Raw genomic sequence first — 10,289 nt, forward strand, 5'->3', positions numbered from 1 at the left:
ACCACTTACCTTCACCATCAGCTAGATAAGGAAACAAACAAAACCTACTGCAAATCTAGGAGATGAGCATTTTGAGTGCTGGAGGTGGTGACCATGCAACCCAAACTTCTGCATAATAAAAGGATTTTTGGTCTTAGAATCCTAGAATCCAAAAGGTTGGAAAAGACCTCTGAGGTCATCTAGTCTACGTCCCACCAACCCGTGACACTGTCCCCATGTACCCCACCTACAGGAGCTACATGAAGAGCTCTGCACCAGGCTGAGCTGAAGCAAGGTTTTACAGGGCAGGAAAGGACAGAGTTCCTGCAGCCTCCCTTCTTAAGCTGACTTAGAGCTGTAATTGCTAGAAAGGTGCAGCTTCTTTTCAGCTGCAAGGGTATTAATAGCATCCATGTATATCCCTGCTTAGCTTTATTCTACTGCTGGTTCCCTCAATTTCACTGTGCTCTGCCCTCCAACGGTAGTGAATTTGCTTTTGGAGGGCAGAAAACTGCTGTCTTCCCATTTTAACACATGTGCAAACGTTCAGCAGATGTCTGCTTCCCTCTGTGAAGCTTTATTTGGACTGAAAACTAGGATACAGTGCTTTTTAATAAGGAGAAGCTCTCGCTTAGATGGAGGTGCATACAGTTGACAGGTGAAGTCAAGGTACGCTTTCAAGACAAAAACAGATGCACCCAGAAGCGAAAGCCACCTCCTCCACATTCCTTAGCTTAGCTCCCATCTGGACTTCTGTCTTAAAGCACTGATAATGAGTCCTTCCTCTCCTGCTCTTCTTTCCTTGCTCACTGAGTAGGGGCTTGGAATATGGGGATGGGAGTGCCACGGCTCATGCAAACTAAATGCCCATCTGCAGGCAAAGCAGTCTGAGAGCTGCTATTTATTCCTTTCAGTAGCACTCCATACATTTCTAAACGTTTTGCAGGCAGAACATCACTACAGGTTCACTGGGGCACTAGCTGGCAACATTTCATGCATTTTCTAACCATTATTTCTAACGACGGTTTATAAAACTCTCTTCAAATGCCTTCAGACTCCTCCTCACTTCCCTCTTCCATTCCCCATGTGAGCACTTGAACTGGCACTGCTAGTTTGCCAATGTAGGGCTGCACACAAGGCTATTCATCTCTGTCAATATTTCTCCCTCTCAACACAAGGTAAGGAACTCCCAGCAGAGATGCTGGCAGAAATCCCAGCTGAGATGAACCCACGTGAGCCCCCATCAGCCTCTCTGTGTGGCACAGATTCTGCTTACATTTCAGCATCTTCTGTTGCTCCTTCTAGTCCTTAGGACAGAAGAGCCTTGTTAAGAGAAATGTGTGCTGTGCTGACCTGGGCAACTGCCATGGACTTGGGTCTTCTGAAGGAGCATTGGTTCTTACAGAAACTGAGCACCAAGAAGTAATGTGAGTAGTGATAAAGAGGAGTGAATAATGAGAACAAATTACACCCTTCTCCTGAGAAGGAGAACCACTTTCCTGTCACCTTCTATTACTGGTTTCATTACTGCTCCCAGTTAATAGATATGATATTATTTATATATAAAGAAGTGCATTACACTGAGGATGGTGAGGCACTGGCACAGGTTGCCCAGAGAGGCGGTGGTGCCCCGTCCCTGCAGACAGCCAAGGTCAGGCTGGAGGGGCTGTGAGCACTGCTGGAGCTGTGGGTGTCCCTGTGCACTGCAGGGAGGCACCAGGCGGCCTTCGAGCTCCCTTCCAACCCAAACCATTCTGTGATTCTATTATTTCCACTTTCCTCCCCAAAAGTAACTTGACCATAGGCTCTTGCTTCTCCTCAAGTCACCAAGAGGTTTCCTAATTAGAGCATCTCTTTCCACCTTGTTACCTTCCCCTGGTATTGGTACCTTTCCGTTAGTATTAAATTCCCACTTTTATCCCTTGGAAGGAGTTTAACCGAAGTGCTCTGACAGCAGCAGGCTGTCCTGCTTAACTAGAGGTTGCTTTTTACCTCCACAGCTGAGCCCTCTTAGATTCCAGGAATTTCCCTGAGTATCTCTTTGACTGATGCCTAAAAATAGCTAAAACACTCACAGAGCCAAAGCAGACTCTGCCAGTTGCTACTAGAAACTTGCTGGCATCCAGAGGAGCAGCCTGTGGCTTTGCTGAGGGCATTGGCTCAGCATCATGCCTAGGAGCCTCTGAAGGTGCCCCTGCCCTACTGATGGATTACTTTCAGTTCCCAGCTTGCTTAATGCAGGCCTGTGCTCCCAAAGCAGAGTGCAGAGAGCAAACGTGCCAGCAGCGGGCTTCCATATGTTGGAAAATTATGTAAAAAACTCAGTGCAAGATCTGATGGATGGGGCAGGTGGTCTAATTTTTTAATACAACATCTCTGAGCATGTTGACTCACTTACTTTCATATTGCTGTGCGAGCTGGGAGCTCAAAGGCCACCTGGTGCCTCCCTGCAGTGCACAGGGACACCCGCAGCTCCAGCGGTGCTCACAGCTGCTCCAGCCTGACCTTGGCTGTCTGCAGGGACGGGGCACCACCACCCTTCTGGGTGTCTTCACTTTGTGCTAATGTAAAAGAGCATCAGTGTTTTTGATGTGCTGCAACCATTTTTTGCTTTCCTTTTGCTGTCGGAAATCAGGGTCTGCAGCTGGCAGCCAGCTGTGCCGCTGCCTCGGCAGGGAGCAGCTCTCTGGGGTCTTTTGACTGAATGGAAGCACTGTCCTTGGCTGTCATTCTTGAAATCCTCACACATACACCTCCGCTCACACTTTGTTCATGCCAATCTCGGTACTTCTGTTGCACTCCCTACACACACTGTGCCACACTCAAGCTGATGGTGGCCACTTGCCAGGATCCTGAGTCACAGGGAACAGGGCTCACAGAAAACTGGCTGCTGCCGCTTCTCACTTTTCCATAAGTTGGTGTGGCAGCTCCAGGAGATGAGAGAGCCCACAGTTCTTGTCTTGCTAGAGAGGGAAAGGAGACACCTGGTAACCCAATATACCAAGGCTCATCCCAGTAGCACAGACCTGCTGCTGTTTCATTCCTTGCCATTACAGCCTCGGCACAAGAAAGCTCAGTTCAATATCAGCAGTACTCCAAACCTCTGTTAATAAGAACATTATCAACTGCTTACCTAATTAAAACTTTCTCCTAGCATGCCCTTCTGTAGCCAGCCCCTTACAATGACCATGGATGAGGTCATGTCATGGATGGGTTCCCTTTGCTCCACAGAGTGGAAAGAAGCTTCCTTCACTTAAACAGCCAGTGAGCTCCTTTGGCACAGCAGTGCAATGGAAAAGAGGGCCCCTCCTATTAGGATTTGATTTCCACCTGCATGGAGGCTCTCCTTGTTATGACAGCAGTTGAGGTGTTCCATAAAGGAGTTATGGAAGGCTGTTTGCATTCCATTTCAGTTGGGGAGAGGGTACAATTCAGTATGTTCTAGGAGCAATAAGCATGTTTCACTTAGAAAAACTAACATAGGATTTCACATTCTTGAGATTTACCCAGCTGACCTGTGGGTGGGCACCAGTAGCAGTAATTGAGGAGAAAATCAGTCTTGAATCCAAAACTTGGTTTATTTTTTAAGGAACTGCAAATCACCAGGGATACTCAGATACGGCAGTTGTTTGACCTCAGGAGAGGACTCTTTGGTCCGGGTGCTTGAGATCACTGTTGCTCAGTTGAGGACTGATGCATAACTGTGCCTGATCTCCGAGATGTCAACTAGATTTATTTATTGGCTCAGCTCAGTGTTGTTTTTGTGTTGTAGGGAACTCATGGGATTTTTTTTTCACAGAAGAATTTGAGAGGTTGCTTTCTCAGCTAATGCATTTTCCTACTGCACAAAACCTCTCAATTTAACTCCAGCCAGATGCATCTTCTCTTCTTTCTGCAAACCTCTTGTGAAGGAAGATCATAGCATCACAGAATGGTTTGGGTTGGCAGGGAGCTCGAAGGCCGCCTGGTGCCTCCCTGCAGTGCACAGGGACACCCACAGCTCCAGCAGTGCTCACAGCCCCTCCAGCCTGACCTTGGCTGTCTGCAGGGACGGGGCACCACCGCCTCTCTGGGCAACCTGTGCCAGTGCCTCACCGCCCTCAGTGCCAAACCTTCTTCCTCATCTCCAGTCTCAATCTCCCCTCTTGCAGTCTGAAGCCATTTCCCCTTCTCCTATCACACAGACCCTGATGAAGTTTCTGTCTCCTTCCTTCTCATCACCGCCCCTTTAGATACTGAAAAGTCACTATCAGCTCTCCAAGATGTCACACATTCAGTGTGTGTTTTACACCACAGATCTCAAAGCACTTTATGAATGAAATGAGAAGCTCTCTTCCCATGTCTCAATTAGCGACTGAGTAACAAGATGAGCTCCTCAATTTCCCTCCATGCACCACTTGCAGTGAGTCCAGGTCTCTTCAAGCTCTCTCAGGAATGATGGAGCAAGCCAAGAATGGTTGCTGTAAAAAGAACAGCTTTCAAGCATCATTGGAGACCTTTTCCCTCCCAAATACACATTCCTCTTCCCTTGCCATTCCAAAAACAAAGATAGCATGGAGTCAGGAGTATCCATGCACCCTAGGTGTAAGACCTTGCTTGAAGGTTTCTATGAATCTTTAGAGGGGGGAACAAAAGAGAAATGGTGAAGAAAATAAAGGGCTGTGATGTGATCCCTTCCATCCAGCCTACAGGGAGAGCTGTTCAGCAAACGATGGGATGTGGTGCTTGGGAGATGCTATGAAGGTGGTACTTTGGTCCATGGATGTTGGAAGCTGCCAGCTCCCAAATCCCCATTGGTGCCCACTGGGAAATGGATTGCCAGAGAAGTAAATCGGAGGTAGAGTGCCTTGAGAAAGCAGGAGGAGGATTTGAGGCACTTGAGGTATTGCAGAGTAGGCTGTGGGGAAGGGTTGCTGCAGGAAAGCTTTCTCCCAACCTGTTCTTCCAAGGCTGTCAGCCTTATGGATGACATGCAGGAAGCTCTGCCAGGCTGGTGGGTGAGAAGCCTTATGCAAACAAGAGTGTGGTATCAACCCAAGCTGAGACTGTCAGCATGCATGTGTTTTGGAAGACAGAGAGAAGGGAAGAGGCTGCTCTGTGCTGCATCCTGTTGGCTCTCCCATGCCTACAGACCCTCGGTAGGGTCACGACGAGCTCAGGGATGACCCCTGTAGTGCACAGTCCAGGGCAGGTACTGCTTTCACTTGCACAAGGATTGAATTCCACTTCACTGCAGCCCCCAGTGCCACTGGGTCCTGAGCACCACAGGGGAGGTTCTGCCTGTCAGTGTCTGATGACGAAGCTGTGGCTTGTTGGATGTATTTTGGATCTTAAAAGCATTTATTTCCCCATCACTCCCCACCACAACAGCGTTTCCTGTAGCAGCTACAGGTCAGGCAATAAGTGCAGCATTAATGTATGTGAAATAAAAGCAATCCTGGTCCCTGTGTCCCTACAGAATTCATTTAATACCAAGCCTGATGGAGAGGTAATTTATCCTAGAAATGATGACTTAAAGTTTGGCCATTTGGTATGGTTCCAAGAGGCACACAGTACATTTGGCTTGGAATTAATGCAGGAAAGGACTTTCAGACATTTTAACAGGGCAGAGCATTTGGAGGAACTGGAAAGTATTCTTGTGAACATTCAATGTCGCCCTAAATTAGACCATAAAAAGTAAGTGCTTTTTAAAAGCAATTTTGCACAGTAGGGTCTGCATTGTCAGTGCTTCCTTGTGATTTAGAAGCTCCCTTTCCTTGCAACTCCTGTGAAAAACATAAGAAACGGCAGTCTGGCTGCTGTGAGAAATATCCTTGTCTTTAAATTCTGAAGAAAATGTGTGTGTGTGTATAGATATAAATATGATTAAACATCTATAAACCGAAGCCCATAAAACTGGGAGTCTGACAGCAAAGGTGCAGTCATGTGGGAGCAAAACCTGGACTTTATCCTCTTTGCTGTACGTGATACTGAATGTAACGGTTGCTGGTGCTTGGATAACTTCCCTCGTTTTTGGCTCCAGTGTTTGCTTGTTTGGGAGGATTGTGATGAGCAAGAAGAGAGCTGCAGTGCACAGAAGTAGCTGAGTTATTTTTCTTGTCCTTTCTAGTACATTATTTGAGTCATCCTCAAAGTTGGCACTGGGTGGCTTTAAGCATTTCCTGAGCACTTATGAAAAACTCTTGTGCCAACATGGAACGTTTCAGAGAAATAGAGGGAGACCTAACCAGAAGCAGAGAGCCTTGCCCAAAGGCAGCTGAATGTTGGGGCTTTGGTCATGCAGAGGGGGCAGAGCTCCTGGCATGCCCAGAGCAGGCAGGGATAAACCAGGGCAGCTAAATGGATCTGATGAAACCACATAAAACCAATGAAGTGACAGGCAACTGCAATTATTTTTGCTCCATAAACTCCACATAAGCTGTAAATGCTTATGAATGGAATGAACAATCTCCTGTGTGTCTGGTTTAAAAGACCTGAGGAGCACCACAAGCTCGTCTCCCAGTCAGCACGTTCCGTGCCAGAGCACTGGGACACTAAATGCCATCTGTATGATGCTGTTCATCTCCGAAGAGCTGCAGCTTTATCACCACTCTGTGCTTGCTGCTGAGTCAGAAGATGAATGGGAATGGCCAGGAGTCATATTTTTTTGAATGCATACAAATTGTCTGTGTGACTATTTCCTTTGTGTTCTTCATGTTCTATTGTGTTCCATATATCAGTGACACTGACACTGGGATGGGTGCACCCTCAGCAGGTTGTGGATGACCCCAAGCACTGTGGTGTAGCTGACACTCCTCAGGGATGGGATGCCATCCAGAGAGACCCAGGCAGCTTCTCTGGACCTCGTTTATTGGGAAGTGGGGAAAAGGAAAAGCAAGCTTTGTTTCTCTTAGTCATTAATGATCGGGGAGCTGTAGTGTCTATATATACATACATGGCCTACTATAAGATCCTGCAAGTACCTATCCATTGGAAGTCAGGCTAAAATCATGGTTAGACTCTGACTGTTCTATTGCCACATATATGTTCAAACTAAAGAGGTTCAATTGTTTCGACTGCACCGCATGTACACATCCATGATAAATCAGTAACCAACCCTCTAGATGCCTCACCCACAGTGAGGTGCTGGCACTGCTGCCCAGAGCTGTGGGTGCCTCATCCCTGCAGGCACTCAGAGCCAGGTGGGATGGGGCCCTGGGCAGCCTGAGCTGGTGGGGGGCAGCCCTGCCCACGGCTGGGGTGGAACTTAATGATCTTTAAGGTCCCTTCCAAGCTAAGTTGTTCTACGATAATCCTCATCTCCTTTCCAGTCCTTCCTCATCTCTGTTCTCTAGGCACTTCTCACTGCATCTTCCTTCTCTCCCTGCCTTCCTCAGGTGCTATCTATTCCAGTTTCCAACTCCTTAGCTCATACTTGCCATCTGTGATCAGACCTGCATACCCAATGCAGTCAAAATATTTTCCTGATGGGCTGAGAAATTATACGCATAACTGCAGATGGAGCCCATTCTTCCAAACATCGCTAACAACTTTTCTGTGATCCAGCAGTTCCCATTCGAAATGCCTTGTTTCTCTGTGGAAATAAATGGGTTAAGAAAACAATGTGGAGAGGAATTAGTGCCGGGCAGTGAAGTGCTGGCCTTTCCCAGAGCCTCATGAAAAGCCCTTTCAGAGCCGTTTAGCCTCTGATCAGTGGAGGGACCGTGTGACCCAAGGGACTTTGCAGCTCTTGTCTATACCTTGTTGCTTTGGGTTGGCTTATGGTTCTCAATTTTTTTTTCTGATGGAGAAAAAGGAAAAAAATCAGCCTGGTAAATAGTGTTCTGTTCCCCACAAAGTGCTTAAGAGTGAAGGAGATGACACAAGCACTGCTCGAAGAGCCTTATCCTAATCTCTAATGACATATCAGGCTAGCAGCAAGCAGAGGAGGAGCTCTTAAACAACAGCCAGGAGCAAGAGAGAATAGAGTCATTTTTCATATCTCTAGTACTTTTGTCATGTCTATTAGGCAACTCTTAATTGCTCCAGTAGTAGCTGTGCCTTACAGCCCCCTCTGAATTGGGATCTGCTCGGGCTTGATCTGCAAGTCCCGGCTACGGTCCATGCATGACCTTTGTAGCAGCACAGCTCAGCTGGTGCAATCAGCAGCACGCACTCAGGCTCCGCTTAACCACGTGCTACTGAATTCAATCAGGAAATGGACTGATGCTCTTTAATATCTTCATCAGTGACATCTACAGTGGAATTGAGTGCACCTTTAGCAGTTTGCAGATAACCTCAAAATGTGCATTGTGGCCAACATCCTGAGGGATGGAAAGGTGTCCAGAGAGACCCAGTCAGGTTGAGCTTTAGGCCCAGGGGAACCTCAGGAGGTTCAACAAAGCCAAGTGCAAGGTGTGCACCTGGGTGATGGCAGCACCCACTGTCAGTACGAGCTGGGGGACGTAAGGATAGAGCACAGCCCTGCCAAAAAGGACCGGGGGTACTGGTGGGTGGCAGCTGGACATGAGCCAGCAGTGTGCCCTGGCAGCACAGAAAGCCAAGCGGCCCCTGGGCTGCAGCCAGAGCAGCGCGGGCAGCAGGGCAGGGAGGTGCTCCTGCCCCTCTGCTGTGCACTGGGACACCTCGCCTGGAGCACTGCGTCCACAGCTGGAGTCCTCAGGGCAGGAGAGATTGGGGCTGTTGGAGCACGTCCAGAGGAGGGACACAGGAATGGTGGCAGGGATGGAAGCCCTCCCTGCGAGGACAGGCTGAGAGCTGGGGCTGTGCAGCACGGAGAAGAGAAGGCAAGAGAAGGAGAGCTGAGAGCGGCCTGTCAGCATCTAAAAGGGGCTGTGAGAAGGGAGGGGACGGACTCAGTAGTGGGGTCTGTGTGATAGGAGAAGGGGAAATGGCTTCAGACTGCAAGAGGGGAGATTGAGACTGGAGATGAGGAAGAAGGTTTGGCACCGAGGGCGGTGAGGCACTGGCACAGGTTGCCCAGAGAGGCGGTGGTGCCCCGTCCCTGCAGACAGCCAAGGTCAGGCTGGAGGGGCTGTGAGCACTGCTGGAGCTGTGGGTGTCCCTGTGCACTGCAGGGAGGCACCAGGCGGCCTTTGAGGGTTTCAACTCAAACCATTCTATGATGCTATGAAAAGTCCTGGGTGATTTTTTCTGGCCTGAGTTACTGCAGGTCAAGCGATTGGAACAAAATGATTGCGGCTGGTTTTCAGATGGTGTCTCAGGGCAAACTGCAAAGCAGGAGATCATACACCCTCTGCTTTGTGAGTGAGCCATGCAGCTGTAAATGCACTGGCTGCTATGGGTAACCTGCTCTGCTCCCATCAGAACCCACTGCTGACAAGTTATTGTAACAAGGTGGTAAAGGGTAGTCAGAAAAGCGGTGATTTGCATACAGAGTGTTTAGAGTCATGGAAAAGTCAAATTAAAAGCATAAATTGAGTACCTCATGGTTTAATCATGAGGGCTGGCAGAACTACAATATCCCTTACAACAGCAGATGTCTGCAGTGGAAGTGCCTTGAAGGATGTCTCCACTGGAGGGATCAGGATGAATTCTGACACCTCACACAGTCCTAGAGGCAGGATTTTTCCTTTTCTTTGCCTTTTCTGAGCATCTTAAATTAGAATCAACATTTGTTTCTGTATCAGGACTGAGTCCAAGGACGATGTCAGTGTTTTGTGGCTTGTGCCAGCTTTGCAATGCCTCGATTGCAGAAGCTGCTGTCTTCCAGGTTTTCCGTATCTCTGCTTCAGGAGCTCTTAACTGGAGGTGAGCATAGCACAAAGAGAAACTGATAGCAACATCATGCCTTGCCTGTGCTGGCACATGAACATAGGGCCCACTAAGAGAATACAAAGCCAAACTAACAGAATCCATGTGTTGATAAGAGCTTTAAACAGAGTTCTTTACAAGACTGGACTTCTATTCAAATGGCAGAGAATACAGATTTGATTAAAAACTATCTGCTTGAAAGTGATTCAGCTTTAAATTATGGCTCTGTTTTTTCTGCACTGCTATTTTTATTAATGTGAAATAAGCAGCACAACAGGAAGGGTTGGTGGGCTCATGCTAGACACAAGTCTATTAATTCTGATCCCCAAAGAATGATGTGAGTTCACGTCTTACTCCTGCCACAGTCTAAAATTACCAAGAAGGTGATGCTCCCTGGCCTGTGCTATACATCACAACCATCCCTCCTGGCACCACAATCCATTATACAGCTGTGCCTGTCATGTGAGGACACTTAAAGATGATTCTGCCTTGAGATTTCTGGGCCAAGTGAAGGACACAAACCCAAGGACAGAAAT

Source organism: Phasianus colchicus, chromosome 23 (genome assembly GCF_987193195.1).
Source record: "Phasianus colchicus chromosome 23, bPhaCol1.hap1.1, whole genome shotgun sequence".
NCBI lineage: Eukaryota > Metazoa > Chordata > Aves > Galliformes > Phasianidae > Phasianus > Phasianus colchicus.